The sequence below is a fragment of the Etheostoma spectabile genome, unplaced genomic scaffold, assembly GCF_008692095.1.
Source record: "Etheostoma spectabile isolate EspeVRDwgs_2016 unplaced genomic scaffold, UIUC_Espe_1.0 scaffold00003045, whole genome shotgun sequence".
NCBI lineage: Eukaryota > Metazoa > Chordata > Actinopteri > Perciformes > Percidae > Etheostoma > Etheostoma spectabile.
The window spans coordinates 27495-47163 of NW_022602985.1; the positions used below are offsets into that span (position 1 = coordinate 27495).

Sequence of the window (19669 nt, forward strand, 5' to 3'; positions counted from 1 at the left end):
GACGGGGTACGGTACGCCACACACCGGAGAGCAGCTCCCAGGTCCTGGTTGGCCCGCTCGGTCTGCCCGTTGGTCTGTGGGTGGTAACCCGAAGACAAGCTGACGGTGGCGCCGAGGGCTTGGCAGAAGGACCTCCAAACCTGGGAGGTGAACTGGGGTCCCCGGTCGGAGACGATATCCAGGGGTATGCCGTGTAGCCGGAAGACATGATGGACGAGGAGTTTGGCGGTTTCCAGGGCTGTGGGTAGCTTAGGCAGTGGGACAAAGTGGACGGACTTCGAGAACCGGTCCACTACGGTCAGGATGACCGTATTACCCTTGGAGCTGGGCAAGCCTGTGACGAAGTCTATGGCGATATGAGACCAGGGCCGACCGGGGACCGGGAGGGGACGGAGCAGACCGGCGGGCCGTTGATGGGATGGTTTGGCGCGGGCACACACCTCGCAGGCAGCAACGAAATCCCGGCAATCTTTCTCTGCCGTGTCCCACCAGAACCGTTGGCGGAGCAGGTACAGTGTTCTGGCTCTGCCGGGATGGCAGCTGAAGCGGGAGGCATGTGCCCACTGCAGGACCTGGGAACGGGCACTAGGGGGGACGTAGAGGCGGTCGGCTGGTCCGGTACCGGGGTCGGGGTCGGTGGCCTGGGCACGACGGACGGCGGACTCCACCTCCCAGACCAGGGAGGCCACCAGGCAAGAACGGGGGAGGATGAATTCGGGTGGGTTGACCGAGTCATCAGAGGAGTGGAGGCGGGATAGGGCGTCAGGCTTGGTGTTCCTGGATCCGGGGCGATAGGACAAGGTAAAGCAGAAACGAGTAAAAAACAGGGCCCACCTGGCTTGGCGTGCGTTCAGTCTCTGGGCTGAGTGGAGATAGGCGAGGTTTTTATGGTCGGTCCAGACGAGGAAGGGTTGTTGGGCGCCCTCCAGCCAGTGTCTCCACTCCTCCAAGGCTAGTTTGACGGCTAGAAGCTCCCGGTCCCCCACACAGTAGTTCTGCTCTGTGGAGGTGAGGCGTTTAGAAAAGAAAGCACATGGATGGAGTTTTTGATCCGAGGGGGTGCGCTGGGACAGGGTGGCCCCCACCCCCACGTCAGAGGCGTCCACCTCCACTATAAACTGAAGGGCAGGATCAGGGTTAGAGAGGATAGGGGCGGAAGTGAATAGGGATTTTAGACGGGAGAAGGCTGCAGCAGCTTCTGGAGACCAAGTGAAAGAGACGGAAGGTGAGGTGAGTCGGGTGAGCGGAGCGGCTACGGAACTGTAGTTTCGTATAAATCGTCTGTAAAAGTTGGCAAACCCTAGGAAGCGTTGCAACTGTTTGACAGACGTGGGAGTGGGCCAGTCGACCACGGCTTTAATCTTAGCAGGGTCAGCCCGTAACTGCCCGCACTCAATAATGAAACCAAGGAACTGAACTGAGGAAACACCGAACTCACACTTCTCGGCCTTCACGAACAACCGGTTCTCCAGGAGCCGCTGCAGCACTAACCGGACATGTTCTGTGTGCTGGACTGGGTCACGGGAGAAGATCAGGATGTCGTCCAGGTACACGAAGACGAAGCGGTGGAGGTAGTCACGAAGGACATCATTGACGAGGGCCTGGAAAACAGCAGGTGCATTGGTAAGACCAAAGGGCATTACTAAATACTCATAGTGACCGAGAGGGGTGTTAAAGGCTGTTTTCCACTCGTCCCCCTCCCGGATCCGGACCAGATGGTAAGCGTTACGGAGGTCCAACTTGGTGAACACCGTGGACCGGGAGAGGGACCCGTAGACAGAGTCCATAAGGGGTAATGGGTACTTGTTTCTGACCGTGATTGCGTTGAGCCCCCGGTAGTCGATACACGGGCGGAGGGTTTTGTCTTTCTTGGCAACGAAGAAAAAACCGGCGCCCAGCGGGGACGAGGATGGGCGGATGATGCCGGCGGCGAGGGACTCCTTAATATACTGCTCCATAGCCTCCCTCTCCGGACCGGATAGCTTAAATAACCGACTAGTGGGCAGAGGGCGTCCGGGAGGAGGGCTATGGAGCAGTCGTAGGGGCGGTGTGGGGGCAAGGATGTGGCCTGGTCCCGACTGAACACCAGGGCTAGGTCGTGGTATTCCGTTGGGACCGAAGACAGGTCAGAGGGGTTGAGAGGTTTATCGAACGTGGCAATGTTACCGGGGGCTAGCGCTGACAGAAGACAGGAGGAATGGCAGGCTGCACTCCAGTTTCTGATCTTCCCCCGCGCCCAGTCCACATTGGGGTTGTGAGTGGCGAGCCAGGGGAAACCAAGGACAATGGGAGAGGCCGTGGAGGAAATGAGGTGAAGAGAGAGGGTCTCATGGTGATTACCGGAGGTGAGGAGACGTAACGGGGGGGTGCAGTGTGTAATAGTGCCGAGGGACTGGCCGTTGAGACTGGTGGCCCGGAGAGGAGTGTCGAGCGGGATGTGGGGAATAGACAGTTGGCGGGCGAGTTCGATGTCGATAAAGCTTTCGTCTGCACCCGAGTCAACTAGTGCCCCCAGGGGGACGGAGACGTCCCGCCAGGACAGGGAGACATCTAACAATATGCGCTGTTTGGGAGGAGTTTGGCTCGCCAGAGCTCCCACTGCTACTGACGAGCCTGCTCTTTTGGCCGGACGGTACAAGAGGAGAGAAAATGGCCGGATTGCCCGCAATACAGGCAAAGACCCGCGAGGCGGCGACGCTCACGTTCCCCTGGGGACAGACGAGCTTTACCTAGCTGCATGGGCTCCGGAGGCGGGGACACGGATCGAGCGGGAGGGACGACGAGTCGTGACTGGGAAAGCGGGGGAACAGAGACCCTAGACGGTGGCGGACCGACCCGGGTAGAGGTGGAGCCCCGAGGACCGCGCTCTCTCTCCCTCTCCCGGATGCGATTGTCTAAGTCGATGGCTGCACCGATTAGACCGTCCAGGTCCCCCGGCTCGTCCCTGGTGGCCAAGATGTCTTTGATTTTGTCACTGAGCCCAGCCAGGAACGCGCAGCGGAGGGCCTGGTTGTTCCACTCCGAGCCGGCGGCCAAGATGCGGAAGTCGACGGAGTACTCCGCGACGCTGCGGTCCCCCTGCCGGAGAGACATGAGGCGGGAGGCCTTCTCCAGGCCCCGCACGGGGTGGTCGAACACCCGCCTCAGCTCCTCCTCGAAGGAGGAGTATGAGGCGAGGAGGTCCGGCCTCCCCTGACTCACCGCGGCGTACCAGGATAGCGCGCGATCGCGGAGCAACCCCGCCACAAAACACACTCTGGCCTCGTCGGAGCGGAAGGTTACTGGTTGTCTGCTAAACACCAGGGAGCACTGTACTAAGAACCCCTCGCATGTTCCCAGCACGCCGGAGAATTTGTCGGGCGTAGACACAGGGGTTTCAGAGGGGGGTGACGGGACGGAATTAACCGGAGCAGGATGCGTGAGGGGAGCAGGCGGAGCAGACGGGGAGGTGACCGGAGTGGTGTTGTCGGCAGGAACGGAAGAGTGGAGGGAACCAAGCTGCCTAGCTAGTTGCTGAACGTCGCCAGTCAGGGAGCGGATAGCCTCGGCCATAGCCGTAAGGGCTGAGGTGTGATGGCCGAGCAACGAACCTTGGGCGGCTACAGCGAAGGCTAAGTCCTGGGGGAAGGAGAGGGATCGGGAGCGGGGGGTGAGCCGGCTGAGTCCATGGGTGACTTGATCGTACTGTTAGGGGGACAGAAGGATGGACTCAAATGCACGGCTCACAGGGAAGGTATTTATTAGGAAAAAGGGGGATGGAAGTAGGGAGATGGACGCCAGGAGCAGGTGGGTGGCGGACCGGGGAGACTGTGCAGGAGGAGCCGGGAGCGAGGGCCGAGGAGGGGGCGAGGGCACGGCGAGCAGAGACACGGAGGACGGAGCCGGTGGCGGCGAAAGGGAGAGATGAGAGTGGAGAGCTGCGGTGGCAGAGGTGCAGCAGTGCGAGGGGCAGAGCAGGATGATGAGGAGGAGACGCCGTGGGAGGAGGACTGGTGGGGGGGTCCGAAGCCAGCCGGCCGGAGATTAACTGAAACAGGAAAACACAGGGAGAGTCAGTAACAGATACAAAGACACAACGGCTAGCACAGGGATTTAGCAGAGGTTCACCCATGTAGCTGATCTGACGATCAAGTGAAGAGTGGATGCAGAGCCGGGGTATATAAACAGGAGTAGATGATGATGGCAGGCAGGTGTGGATGGCTGGAGCGGGTGAAGGCTGGCAGGTGCGTTTGATTTGGTGATTGGCTAGACGGGAGGCAGGTGTGTGTGATCAGCTGGCTTCGGACGGGAGAGCAGGAAAACCAAAACAGGAAGGCAAAACCAAAACAAGATAGGCTGGGCAAACAAGACTTAGAGTAGTGAAAAGTAATAAGGGAGACAGACTCACGACCAGCCGGGACCCCGCCATGACACATCTTAACAAATCCTAGTTTTAGAAACTGATTCTATATCTTCCATATCCACATTTATCCAGGGAAACTTTACTCTGAAATGCAGTGAAGAAGTATCAAGCAGCAAATATTGAAAAATACAGTAGCTTACAAGTACCTCAACAATTATTATTTAAGTGTTTATTGATGTTGTTTATGGCTGTCCCCGTGCTGCTGCAACAACCAAAAGTCCCTGCTGGAGTTCAAGAAAATTTTATTTTCTCTTACTGTAATAATGTGACTGGTGACACACAGAAGTAACATAACATCAACATGACACAGGAATGATGAATTTGTATACTGTGCATGTTAAAAAATGGGGGCTGTTGGAAGAAAAATTGCAAAAGAAGCAGATATTCTTGGATGTATGTGCGTCACGGGGCCTTAAAACAGTAGTCTACCTTTGCCTAATGCTCCCGCCGCCTCCTCATTAAGGAAAGTCATCAGGGTGGGGCAGTATCTCAGCAGCAAGGTCACTAACATTTGCCAAAACATGCACAACATTTTAAATGGAACTGTCTGTAATGCGGACCATGAATCACTAAAGGTCGGTGACATTTGTCTCAGGCTACATTTACACTGCTACATTTTGGTTTAAAAATGCTACGTTTACACCTCGCATCCCCCCTGCTCTGGTACCTTTGGAAACAGTTCTGACCCGTTTTTGGTGTGGAATCTGCGGGGTTGGGTTGCAGTCTCAACGGCTGCAAACGGAGACCTTTGGAAACACTGACGCAAATGTTTCTCCTCCTAATTTGGTCTTATGGGCCATGACGTCTTATTCTCTGAGACTAAGCTATTAACGTTACCATGGCGACTACCAGCAACAGGCGGAGTATATAATCTTCCCGCTATTTACGCCCAGTTTACCAGAATGTTGATGAGATATGAGGTTTGGGCGTGTTAGTTTAAATGGGGATTAGTTCTTCTACTGGAGCTAAAAACACTTGTGTGCACGGAGATTGCTTTTGGCTCGACGCAATCAACACTAATTCTCAACCTATATTCTAATTGATAGAAATGTCACTATATTTGATATCTGACCTGGCTGAATGACTAACAACGCCTTGGTATGTAAGTCAAAAGTAGGCACATATCAAAAACACGTTACAGAGTGCTTTACGTTCATTTAAAAAAACGAGCAAGTTAGTAAAAGAAAAGATAGCAAGACAGAATGGCAAAGTAAACAAACAAACAATAAAATCAATAAAACGTCTTAAATAGTGAGTTTAAAAAAAACAAGACTTAAAAGAAGACAGTGTGGTGGCTTCATTGATCTACTCCTTCCACAACTGGGGGGCCCGAGCAGAAAAGGCCCGCTCACTTTTAGTTTTCACGTTTGATTGGGGGAATGACCAAGAGAAACATACTAGATCCAAGGTTACGTTTGGGGTTGTTTGTGGCAATAAATTCATCCGTATGTTTGGGAGCTGTCCCATTTTAGCCTTTAAAGTGATGATTCCTATTATTTTAAAATCCACTCTAAAACAGACTTGGAGCCAATGAAGAGATTTTAAAATCGGTGGTCTGCGTTCTCTCCTGCTGGAAAGAATGAGTCAGGCTGTGGCAAGGGACAGCAAAACAATATTCCAGACTCATAGGTTTGTCTGCCCCCATATTACTGCCGTTATCAATGCACAGGTCAAAGTCTGGAGGTAAATGCAGACACTGTGATGGCTGGCGGACGATGAGGGTACCGATACAGACAGAGATAGCACATCAGCGATTATAGTGGGAGTTATGTTTCTCTTTGAATCTCTTATCTTTATGAACATTCATGGTGGACCATTGCAACACGTTTCTGTAAAACCACTTCTGTTTGACACGTCTGTGAACTCAACACAGAGGATGTGACTAAGAATATGGTTGGTGTGTGGAAATTGTGTAAGAGAAAGAAATAACCTTTTGACAAACCCGCTGTTAGACAGATTACACACAGAGAGGAGTCTTTTAATTTTCACGGTTTACTTTTAGTATTTTGTTAAAGCAATTACATTTTCTGGTAGCGTGTCAGGGACTCACGTTCTGATTAGCTTTCCTAGACGTGACGTCCATTTTCCTGTTTCTCCTTGTCTTTTTGTAGAGCCGGACTGGATCCACATCACTGATGGGCCTATAAAGCGCACAGAGATGTGCGTGTCAGCTGTACAAACCACCTCTTTATTCACCACTTCACCAAGTGTGTTTGCTGCAAGCTCCTTTTGTTTATAGACCACCAGCCCTGTAAAAACCCATGTATGTGTAAAAGTAATTAGATTACACACTGGAGCTCCTGTAGGAAAATCTTTCATGTAAGTGAGATTTGCGCAGTCTGTTTTAGGGATCATGTGGTTTCTTACGTGCCTAGACAGTGAGAGACAGTAGCAGACTGCAAGCTTTCTGACTTCCTGTAAATTCTGCTTTGGACACACAAGAAACATATTTTCCACTCAACGTCTTATATTCAACCAGACAATTCTTGTCAAAATTTGTAATGATGATGTATTGATGATAATGGTACAGATTACATATTTGTACCCTTGCTTGCATTCTCCTGTGATTCCAACTGTTTTCTTTGGCCGTGGAGCCATTTAAAAAATGTCCTATGGGAATTTGCTGACATATAACAAACCCATATAGAGTATGGCCCGCAGTTAGGTTGAACGTTTTCCTGTGATTTAATCATCAAATGGCATTTATTGCAATTTCTGTTGATCTTATTCTTTCAGAGCCCTCAGATTATGAGGTAATATCCATTAACAGACAAACAGTTCCTCTTAAATGTACACTTTTTCCACCATATTTTGTTATTAGTTTTATGTTTTTTTTTTTCACAAAGTATGATGGTATTTTAAACTACTGATTTAGTGCCTGGCGTGCAAGGCACAAAGCCCACCAGTTATTATCCGCCATTTTTTTCCCCTCCAATGATCATAGTTAATGTTTTCTGCTGTTTTGAAACCTTTCCTCAGTTTACAATGGGTGTGTATTGTACTGCTAAATCCATGGTCCATGATGTCACCCACGGATCTCCTTCTGCCATTCTGCATTTTAAAAATCTTCTGACCTCAACCTTTGTAACTTCCACAGACTTCACCTTTTCATGCACAATTTGAGACATCTAAATATAGACAAATGTTTCCTTTAGACAGATGAGTATTTAAAACCGTGGGAAAAAAGTTTCTGCTTCAAAGCACCAAGACAGCCCTTTAACTGTCTTGTTAACATTCACATGTCAAAATGTCAAACACAAGCTTGTAGCCAGTGTCTTTCTCCATGTTATACTTTTATGAAATTAAAAAAACTAGGAAATGCTTTTCCTGCAGAAAAATGTTTGTGAAAACTTAAAAGCTAAATTGTATTGCTGGCATAATTGCATAAGAAGAAGGTGAAGTAGTGAGAATAGTTGTAAGAGTGGTTTAATTAGTACGAATTTCATCAACATGTTGAATAATACCAATGTTTTAAACAAAAGTGGAATAGTTTAAGGTTTAAAAAAAGTCATAGTATAACATGATGAAAAGTCATAATAAAGATATGTCCAAAAAGTGAATGAAGGGTCAAATTATAGCATGTTGAAAAAGGTAACGACAAGTCATAGTATAACATTTTGTAAAATGTGATTAAAAGACATAGTACAGCATGTCAAAAAAGTCATTAAAAGTCATAGTATAGCATGATGATAAAATACATAGAAAAGTACTTTTTTTGCATATTGGAAAAAATCTTAGTATGTCCAAAAAAGTGATAACCAAGTCATAGTATGTATGTCAAAATAAGTCATAGTATAGCATGTAAAATAAAGTCGTAAAAAAAGTCATGGTGTAGTATGTCAAAAAAAGTAATAGTATAGTATGTTAAATGAAGTCATTACAAAGTCATACCATATGTCGAAAAAAGTCATTGTAAGGTTGTCAAAAAAGTCCTAACAAAGCCATAGTATAGTTTGTCAAAAAGTGGTAAAAAAAAGTCATGGTATAGTATGTCGTAAAATTTGATAAAAGAGTGATAGTATAGTACATTGAAAAAAGTGATAATAAAGTCATAGTATAGTATGTCAAAAAAGTGGTAAAAAGTAATATTATAGTATGTTGAATAAAGTGATAAAAAGTCATAGTATATTATGTTGAAAAAAGTAATAACAAAGTCAAATTATTATATGTCAAAAAAGTGGTAAAAAAAAAAGTCATGGTATAGTATTTCAAAAAAATTGATAAGCAATATTATGTTGAAAAAAGTCATAGTGTAGTTGTATGTTTAATAAATACTATAGTAGTAGTAGTCATCAGCCCATGGGCCCACCACCTGTGGGAGGATCCAAAGGGGTCGGGTGCGCTGCTACATGGGTGGCAGCGAAGGTCAGGGGCTTCGACGGACCAGAACCGGGCGGCAGAGGCTGGCTCTGGGGACGTGGAACGTCACCTCTCTGTGGGGGAAGGAGCCGAAACTTGTGCCGGAGGTGGAGCGCTACCAGTTAGATCTGGTGGGGCTTACCTCTACGCACAGTCTCGGTTCTGGAACCGTACTCCTGGATAGGGGTTGGACTCTGTCCTACTCCGGAGTTGCCCATGGTGTGAGGCGCCGGGCGGGTGTGGGGATACTCACAAGTCCCCGGCTGAGTGCCGCTGCGTTGTAGTTTACTCCCTACGCCTGCGGGTGATGGGGGGGAAAACTCTGACTGTTGTTTGTACATATGCACCAAACAAGAGTTCGGAGTATTCGGCCTTCTTGGAGACCTTGAATGGAGACCTTGAATGCCTCAAGGGGCGGTAACCCACGAACACCCTGGTGGACACCGGTGGTCAGGGAAGCCGTCCGACTGAAGAAGGAGTCTTTCCTGGATATGTTGTCTCGGAGGACTCCGGAGGCAGTTGCAGGGTACCAACGGGCCCGAAGGGCTGCAGCCTCTGCCATGACAGAGGCAAAGCAGCAGGTGTGGGAGAAGTTCGGAGAAGATATGGAGAAGGACTTTCGGTCGGCACCAAGGTGCTTCTGGAAAACCGTTCGCCACCTCAGGATGGGGAAGCGAGGAATCATCCAAGCTGTATACAGTAAGGATGGGATGTTGTTGACCTCAATTGAGGAGGTAATAGGGCGGTGGAAGGAGCACTTTGAGGAACTCCTAAATCCAGCTGACACGCCCTCTGTGGTAGAGGTGGAGCTGGAGGATGATGGGGGATTGTCATCAATTTCCCTGGTGGAAGTCACTGAGGTAGTCAAACAACTCCACAGCGGCAAAGCCCCAGGGATTGATGAGATCCGTCCAGAAATGCTTAAGGCTCTGGGTGTGGAGGGGCTGTCTTGGTTGACACGCCTCTTCAACATTGCGTGGAAGTCTGGGACGGTGCCTAAGGAGTGGCAGACCGGGGTGGTGGTTCCCCTCTTCAAAAAGGGGGACCAGAGGGTGTGTGCCAATTACAGGGGTATCACACTTCTCAGCCTCCCTGGTAAAGTCTACTCCAAGGTGCTGGAAAGGAGGGTTCGGCCGATAGTCAAACCTCGGATTGAAGAGGAACAATGCGGATTCCGTCCTGGTCGTGGAACAACGGATCAGATCTTTACTCTCGCAAGGATCTTGGAGGGGGCCTGGGAGTATGCCCAACCAGTCTACATGTGTTTTGTGGATCTGGAGAAGGCGTATGACCGGGTCCCCTGGGAGAAATTTTGGGAGGTGCTGCGGGAATATGGGGTGAGGGGGTCCCTTCTCAGGGCCATCCAATCTCTGTATGACCAAGGCGAGAGCTGTGTCCGGGTTCTCGGCAGTAAGTCGGACTCGTTCCAGGTGAGGATTGGCCTCCGACAGGGCTGCGCTTTGTCACCAATCCTGTTTGTAATATTTATGGACAGGATATCGAGGCGTAGTCGGGGCGGGGAGGGGTTGCAGTTCGGTGGGCTTGGGATCTCATCGCTGCTTTTTGCGGATGATGTGGTCCTGATGGCATCATCGGTCTGTGACCTTCAGCACTCACTGGATCGGTTCGCAGCCGAGTGTGAAGCGGCTGGGATGAGGATCAGCACCTCTAAATCTGATGCCATGGTTCTCAGCAGGAAACCGATGGAGTGCTTTCTTCGGGTGGGGAGTGAGTCCTTACCCCAAGTGAAGGACGAAAAGAGAGCTGAGCCAGAAGGCAAAGCTCTCGATCTATCGGGCAATTTTCGTTCCTACCCTCACCTATTGTCATTAAGGCTGGATCATGACCGAAAGAACGAGATCCAGGGTACAAGCGGCCGAAATGGGTTTCCTCAGGAGGGTGGCTGGCGTCTCCCTTAGAGATAGGGTAAGAAGCTCAGTCATCCGAGAGGAGCTCGGAGTAGAGCCGCTGCTCCTTCGCGTCGAAAGGAGCCTGTTGAGGTGGTTCGGGCATCTGGTAAGGATGCCTCCTGGGCGCCTCCCTAGGGAGGTGTTCCAGGCACGTCCAGCTGGGAGGAGGCCTTGGGGAAGACCCAGGACTAGGTGGAGAGATTATATCTCCAACCTGGCCTGGGAACGCCTCGGGATCCCCCGGTCGGAGCTGGTTGATGTGGCTCGGGAAAGGGAAGTTTGGGGTCCCCTACTGGAGCTGCTGCCCCCGCGACCCAATACCGGATAAAGCGGATGAAGATGGATGGATGGATGGAGTAGTAGTCATAGTATGTCAAAAAAGACATAGTAAAGTATGTTGGAAAAAGTAATGATTCAATTAAATTTCAATTCAATTTTATTAATAGTATCAATTCATAACAAGAGTTATCTCGAGACACTTTACAGATAGAGTAGGTCTATACCACACTCCAGAATTTACAAGGACCCAACAGTTCTAGTTCAATTCAATTCAATTCAATTTTATTTATAGTATCAATTCATAACAAGAATTATCTCAAGACACTTTACAGATAGACCACACTCCGGAATTTACAAGGACCCAACAGTTCTAGTTTCCTCCAGAGCAAGCAACAGTGCGACAGTGGCGAGGAAAAACTTCCTTTTAGGCAGAAACCTCGGTCAGACCCAGGCTCTTGGTAGGCGGTGTCTGACGGCCGGTTGGGGTTAGAATGAAGAGTGGCAATAACAAAAATAGAAAAAATAGTAGTTTGTAGCAGTTCTTTGTGGTAGTTCATGGCATAGCAGGACGCTGTGCAGCATTACAAGGCACAGCAGGACGTAGCAGGACGTAGCAGGACGTAGCAGGACGTAGCAGGGCACCACAGTGTAGCAGTTAAACATGGCATCACAGAACGTGTAGCGGAACCATGGCAATAGCTGCTACCCTGATTTCGGAGCCTCTCTGATCCAAGGGAACATGCTGGGGAAAAAAGAACATAAGGACTCCGGGGAATGACTCCCCAGAAATAGGTTAGTAACAAGCATTCTGGGACATGGATGCACATAAATGAAAAGATGGAAAGATAGAGGAGAGAGGAGCTCAGTGTATCAAAATAAGTCCCCAGCTGTCTAAAACTATTACAACAAAACCAAGTAGTAATCTAGTAGTTTCCTCCAGAGCATCAACAGTGCAACAGTGGCGAGGAAAAACTTCCTTTTAGGCAGAAACCTCGGACAGACCCAGGCTCTTGGTAGGCGGTGTCTGACGGGGCGGTTGGGGTTAGAGTGAAGATTGGAAATAACAGTCACAAAAAATAAGTTTGTAGTAGTTCATGGCATAGCAGGGCACTGTGCGACATTACAAGGCACAGCAGGACGTAGCAGGGCACAGCAGAGCGTAGCAGGATGTAACATGGCATCGCAGAACGCGTAGCGGGACCATGGCGACAGCTGCTACCCTGATTTTGGAGCCTCCCTGATCCGAGGGAACATGCTGGGCAAAAAAGAACATAAGGACTCCGGGGAACGACTCCCCAGAGCCAGGTTAGTAACATGCATGCACACAAATGGAAAGATAGAAAGATAGAGGAGAGAGGAGCTTAGTGTGTCAAAGGAAATCCCCCTAATAAAGTCATAGTTTAGTATGTTGAAAAAAGTGATAAAAAAGTCATGTTTTTTATGGGTCAGCTGTTCTTTCTTGTCCTGTGTGTTTCTTTCCTCCCATCATCCCCTGTGTTTCTGTCTGTGTTATTTTTGGTCTCCACCTGGAAGTGGTAATAGAGTTTTTGAGGAGGCTTTGAGGAACTTGGTCAGGGGCCGTGGCGGTTCATTCCTGCACAGTTACCTCCACAGCTGCAGCACATTCCATGATCCACCTCAGCAGTACATATACCTGGGTTGATCGCCTCATTGGTACCAGATCTTTTTTCTTGTGCTCCAGTTTAACTTTTGTTCCTGTGTCCAGATTCCGCTCCGGACCTGTTGCCTACTCTGCTGTTACCTGCTGTGCTGCTTTCCCTGCTGGTCCCTGCTGAGCTGCACGCTCCACTGCTCTGTCCCTGCCTTCTACTATTGGATTCTCCACTGCCCGCCCGCCTCGAGCTTCGGTCCTGTTCTGGAGCTCCTCTGCCCTGGCTCTACCTTCATTGTTCATCTAAGTACTGACTGTTCAGTAAAAGCACCTTTAAACTGAAGTCTGAGTTTTGTGTGGTGGTCTCTGTGTTTTGGGTCGGAACCGTGAGCATAGCAAGTGTAGAATGTTGTTAAAAGTCATAGTATAGCATGTCAAAGAAAGTGATATGAAGTTAATTTGTTGACTAAGGTTCGGGAGCAGGGCCACGCCTAAACCACACCTTTAATCACCAGACAGACCCACATATACCGGGCTGCGCAGCCAGGCTTGTGTCTCTGATTGCTTGATCCCTTTCCCCTCATTCATCCATCCATCTTCCCCCTCATTCAAAAAAGTGATAGCGAAGTCATAGTAAACTTTGTGGAAAAAGGTGATAAAAAGACATACTAGAATATGTCGGAAAAAAGTCATGATATGTCGTGAAAGTCATAACAAAGTCATTTTATAGTATTTTGAAAAAGGTCAGAATGGCATTTCAAAAAAGTGATAAAAAGTCATAGTATTAGTATAGTATAGTATTTGAAAAAGTGACAAGAAAGTCATAATAGTCTATTTATAAAAAGGGATAACAAACTAATTCTAAATTATGTTATGTCAAAAAAGTCATAATATAGTATATCAAAAAAGTGATAACAATGTCATAGTGTGCTACGTTGAAAAAAGTGATATAGAAGTCATAGTGTAGTACGTCAAAATTGATAAAAGCTCATAGTATAGTATTCAAAAAAGTGATAAAGTCATTGTAGTGTATTTCGAATAAAGTGATTAAAAAGTCATAATACAGTATATCGAAAAAAGTGATAAAGTCATAGTGTGGTATGTCAAAAACATTCATAGCATAGTATGTCGAAAAAGTGATAAAGTCATGGTGTAGAACGTCAAAAAAAGTGATAAAATCATGGTGTAGAACGTCAAAAAAGTGATAAAAGAGTCATAGTATAGCATGTTGAAAAAAGTGATAAAAAAACATGGTTTAGTGTGTTGAATTTAAAATAAGAATAGTATAGTTTGATGAGATCATGAAAGTGATAAGAGAGTCAGTATAATATTTCAAAAAAGTGATAAAAAAGTTATAGTATAATATGTCACAAATAGACATAGAATGGTACGTGATAGAATAGCATGTCAAGAAATGATGACTAAATCATAGTATACTATGTCGAAAAAGTGATAAAAAAGTCATACTACAGTATGTTGAGAAAAGTCATTGTAGTTTAAAAGAGTGAAAACAAAGTCATACTATTCCATGTTGAAAAAAATATAAAAAAGTATTGTAAAGTATGTCAAAAATAGTGATAAAAAAGTCATAGTGTAACAAAGTGAGAAAAGTCATAGTGTAGTATTTGAAACAGTGATTACAAAGTCATTGTAGTGTATGTTGAATGAAGTGATAAAAAGTAATAGTATAGTATGTCAAAAAACATGGTATAGTATGTAGAAAGAATTGTTGAAATGACATGAGTGATAACAGAGTCATAGTATACATGTCAAAAAACAGTTATAAAAAAGTCATAGTGTAGTAAAAAAGTAATATTACAGTATGTTGAATAAAGTGAAAAAAAGTCATAGTATAGTATGTCAAAAATAGTCATAGTATATTACAACAGTAAAAGTGTTAGAAAGTCATGAGAATAGTTTTCAAAACAGTGATTCAAAAGTCATAGTATAGTATGTCAATAAAGTCATAGTATAGTATGTCAATAAAAGTAATAGTATAGTATGTTAAATAAAGTCATAGTATAGTATGTCGATAAAGTAATAGTATAGTATGTTATATAAAGTCATAGTATAGTATGTTGATAAAAGTAACGCTATAGTGTGTTAAATAGGGTCGTAACAAAGTCATACAATAGTATGTCAAAAAAAGTAATAACAAAATCCTGGCATAGTATTTCAAAAAAAGTGATAAAAGAGTGAAAGTATAGTACGTTGAAAAGTGACAACAAAGTCATTCTATAGTATGTCAAAACGTTATAGTATAGTAGGTTGAATAAACTCATGTTGGAAAAAGTGAAAAAAGCAATACAGTATTATAGTATGTTGAATAAAGTGATAAAAAGTCATAGTTTAGTATGTTGAAAAAAGGGATTCAAAAGTCATTATATATTGTGTCAAAAAAGTCATCGTATAGTATGTCAATACAACTAATGGTATAGTATGTTAAATGAAGTGATAACAAAGTCATAGAGTAGTATGTCGAAAAAATGTCAAAGTATGGTATGGTAAATAAAGTCATGAAAAGTCATAGAGTAGTTTTTAACAAAGTGATGACAAAGTCATAGTATTCTATGTCATAGAAGTGATTTAAAAGTCAGACTGTATTGTGTCAAAAAAGTCATAGTATAGTATGTCGGAAAAAGTGATAACAGAGTTATAGTATGTTATGTTAGTGCAAGTCAGAGTAAAGGATGTTCAAAAAAGTCATAACAAAATCATAGTATCATAAGTCAAAAAAGTGGTAAAAACGTTGTTGTAAAAGTTATACTATAGTAATATCATAACTGTCAAAAACAGTCATTTGGCGGGACCATGGCAACAGCATTTTGGAGCCTCCCTGATCCGAGGAAAACGTGCTGGGGGTAAAAGAACTCCCCAGAGCCAGGTTAGTAACAAGCATTTCTGGGACATGGATGCACATAAATGGAAAGATAGAAAGATAGAGGAGAGAGGAGCTTAGAGTGTCAAAGGAAGTCCTTAGATAGTGAAGCATGTTCAAAAAAGTCATAACAAAATCATAGTATAGTATGTCAAAAAAGTGGTTAAAAAAAGTAATTGTAAAAGTCATACTATGGTAATATCATAACTGTCAAAAATAGTCATAGTATAGTGATATATATATGACAAAAGAGTCATACTATAGCATGGTGAGAAAATTGTTAAAAAGTCATCGTATATTATGTTGAAAAAAGTGATAAAAGTCATAGTATAGTATAGAAAAAAGTGATAATAAGTCATGATACTATTAAAAAACAGTTTTGAAAAAGTCATAGTATAGTAAAAAGTAATATCATAGTATGTTGAATAAAGTGATAAAAAAGTCATAGTACAGTATGTCAAAATAGTCATAGTATATTACGACAATAAAGTGATAGAAAGTCATAGAATAGTTTTCAAAACAGTGATTCAAAAGTCATAGTATAGTATGTCAATAAATCATAGTATAGTGTCAATAAATCATAGTAGTATGTCAATAAAGTCAAGTATAGTATGTCAATAAAGTCATAGTATAGAGTCCTAAAGTCATAGTATAGTATGTCAATAAAGTCATAGTTATATGTCAATAAAAGTAATAGCAAAGTATGTCAAAAATGATCAAGCTCATAGTATAGTATTCAAAAAGTGATAAAGTCTTTGTAGTGTATTTCAAATAAAGTGATAAAAAGTCAGTACAGTATGTCGAAAAAAAATCATAGTTTAGTATGTCAAAAGTGATTAGTCATATTACAGTAGGTTGAAAAAAGTCAAAGAATAGCATGTCAAAAAGTGGTAAAAAAATTATTGTAAAAGTCATACTATAGTAATATCATAATTGTCAAAACAGTCATAGTATAGTACAACAAAACGTGTATAAAAGGCATGAATACTATGTCAAAAAAGTGGTAAAAAAATTATGTAAAAGTCATACTATAGTAACATCATATTTCAAAAACAGTCATAGTATAGTACAACAAATAGTGATGATAAAGTCCTAGTATTCCTGTCGAAAAAGTGATAAAAAAGTCAAATAATGATAAAAGTTCATAGTATAGTAGTCAAAAAAGTCAAGATGGAATTCAAAATGTTTAGTCCGCTTTTTTCACCATACTATAAGTAGTTTGAAGCCTGACCTAGGAATCATTCCTGGATAAGAGTATGCAGAGCTTAATAGCTGTTGACGCAATGCTGACTTTACACCACTTGCCACCAGAAATACTGTCAAAAACAGGCATGTATGGTATGTGAAAAATCAAGACAACGTGAAATTTTTTAGATATTCATATACAATGTTTGAAACAAATCATAAAAGTAATGGTATAGTATGTTGAATAAAATTATAACAATGTCATTGTTACAATAGGAGCAGAAGGACTCAAACGGCTCAAAGATAAAAGGATTTATTTATATAGGGAAAGGGAAGTGGGGAGGCCGACGCCGGGACCGGGACGCAAGGGACGGGAAGCTGGGGAGGTCTTGGCGAGTGAGGATACTCTGTGCAGGGTGGAGAGCCAGGAGCGTGGAGCCAGGGAGGAGACACCGGAGCTGGAGCAGAGACGGAGACAGGTGGAAGCAGGATGCCTGGGAGGAGGACCGAGACAGAAGTCAGCTGACGGAAACAGAAACCGGAGTGGAGATAATAACTGGGGCTGAAACAAAAAGGAGGTAAGTAACTGAACACCGAGACCACGAAATGCTCGAGGACTAAGAGACTTGTAGCGAGTTTTCACCAGCGTGACCGGAGCACGACCAAGCTAGGATGGTTTGAAGAGCTGGGTACAAATACTGTTGATGATTGGAGATGGAAGCAGGTGTGAGCAGCGGAGCAGTGATTGTGGATGAGACTCAGGTGTACGTGGTCAGCTGACTTCAGCAGGAGGAGAGTGAGGAAAAAGAAAACAGCAGGACAAAGGGCAGGCCAACGGAAACTCAGATACAAAAATATAAATAAAACAAAACGGCGGACCCCAACCATATCGTCATACTATAGTATGTCAAAAACCATAGTGTAGTATGTCAAAAAAGTTATAACAGTTAGAGATTGTAAATTGAAAAAGTCATAGTATAGCATTTGAATAAAGTGGTAAAGATCATAGTATACTACTGTATGTCGAAAATATTATAGTATAATATGTCAAAAAGTGATAAAAGTCATAGTATGTCTATGGAAGATAATCAAGCATAAAATGTCAAAAAAAGGGATAACAAAGTAAAAGTTTGCATGTCAAAAAACGAATTATTTGAAACCAGACAGAGTATGTAGGAAAAAAAAACATAATAAGTCATAGTATGGTAATGTCGAAAGGGCAAAGCAAAGTATGTGGAATAATATTGCATGTTGGAAAAGACATAAAAAGTCATCGTGTTGTATACTGAAAAAAGTAAGTACAGTATCTCGAAAAAGTGATAACAAAGTCATATTATAGTTTGTCAAAAATAAATTAATGAAACCCATACTTGAATCGTAGCTGGGTAATAGTATGAACAGATTACTTGCTGGTTGCCTGTCGGCGCAATGCTAACTATTGAGCCGCTGTGCCACCTAGAACTTTGTCGATAACAGATATGTTTTGTATGTCGAAAATGTCAAGGCATAGTTTGTGGAAAAAAAGAGAAAAGTCATGGTACAGTATGTCACAAAAAACCATCAATTTATTGTCACTGCATGTGTCACAAGTACATAGCAAAAAAACGCCACAGGGATTATTTGCTGGTTGCCAGTAGGCGGAATGCTAACCATTGGGACACTGCCAACAGTCATGTGTGGTATGTCAAAAAAGTCAAGGCATTGTATGTTGAACAAGAACATAGTCTAGAATGTCAAAAAAGTGATAAAAAAAAGTCAGAGTATAGTATGTGTAGTAAAAGAAGTAAGTCACAGAACGGTCTGTCCAAACAAATCAAAGTATGTACTGCACTGCATACTGCAAAAGCCCATGGGAGCAGTGCCAACAACTTAGCAACTGTGCCCCTAAAATAAATTATGTTGAGCATAGTATGTCAAAAAAGCCTTTCAAAGAAAGAAAAATTCATAGTATAGTATGTAAAGTATTTGGAGGGGCCGTGTCTACAGCTCTTGGAAAGAAGCGCAGTACGTGTGATCTGCTTGATCTCTTCTATCTTCTTTCTATCTAAGTCTCCCATCTGGGCTGAGATACACGTCCCCAGGTTAAAAGCAATCATTTCAATTTTCCCTTGTTCCAAGTGCAATAGAAACCCTTTAATTTGCATTAAACCTTGGCTTCACTGCTCAGCAACACTATCCTGGCCTCCATTAGACTGGTTTTAATAGTTTTAAAACAACAGATATATGTGGTTGTGTTCTGTAATTGGTGTAATTAGGGATGCAGATCCAGATTTTTTGGGTTGGCTGGATACTGAATCCACTGGTTAACATTCTGTCTGCCGAATCCAAAACCGATTGTTGAATCCTCTCCCATCCCCGTCCAGTACCCCAGACTAAATTATGAGTGTGTGAACAACATCCTGTGCCTGGCTGTGCCTTCCTTTGCCGTCCTGAAGTTGCTGCATGTGTGCTGCTGTCTGTAGAGTCCTTCATGCACAACTCGTATTCTTTCGGATGATTCACACGGCGATGTTGTGTATTGTTTAGGGTCCTTGCCACCACGAGACAAATCGGCGTTGCTAATTAGACATGTAGCTTGAGTATAATCGCCTCCTTTTGATTGAAAGTACAGCCAAACATCACTTTTTTCTGCTCACGAGTTCCTTTTCACTTTCTCACAGCCTACTGCATTGAACGGTCCACTTACGTAAACACCTTCCCGTAATCACTCCGATCATTAAATCAACCAGCGTAGCACGACTAGTGCAAGCGTAGGGTTCAGTTCCAGTAGAAAAAAATTCTAAGGTTTGGCAGAAAGCCAACCCCGTCGAAAAGCCCATATTCGCCAAATCCGAGCAGAATACTGGATCGGCGCGTCCCTAGTTCTGATCAATGTTGCATGTCCTTCTGTGTGTTGTGCTTGTGTTTTTTTGGCCTACTGCCAATAAAATTTCCCTCAAGGGACAATAAAGGTCTGTACTGATCTGTGGTACCTCAACCTAATCATCTGTGAAAACAAAAATGCTGTTTCAAGTTTAAATAAAGTTGTGTTTGTTATCTTTAGC

At 44.2% G+C, this 19669-nt stretch overlaps 1 long non-coding RNA gene across 1 annotated transcript; it reads left to right on the plus strand.

Moving 5' to 3' along the window:
* Positions 1–7369: 7369 nt before the first annotated feature.
* Positions 7370–19433, plus strand: LOC116676325 (uncharacterized). Its single transcript, XR_004328646.1, has 3 exons — positions 7370–7380; positions 15241–15245; positions 19265–19433. It is a non-coding gene; the product is annotated as an uncharacterized LOC116676325 (long non-coding RNA).
* Positions 19434–19669: the final 236 nt, after the last annotated feature.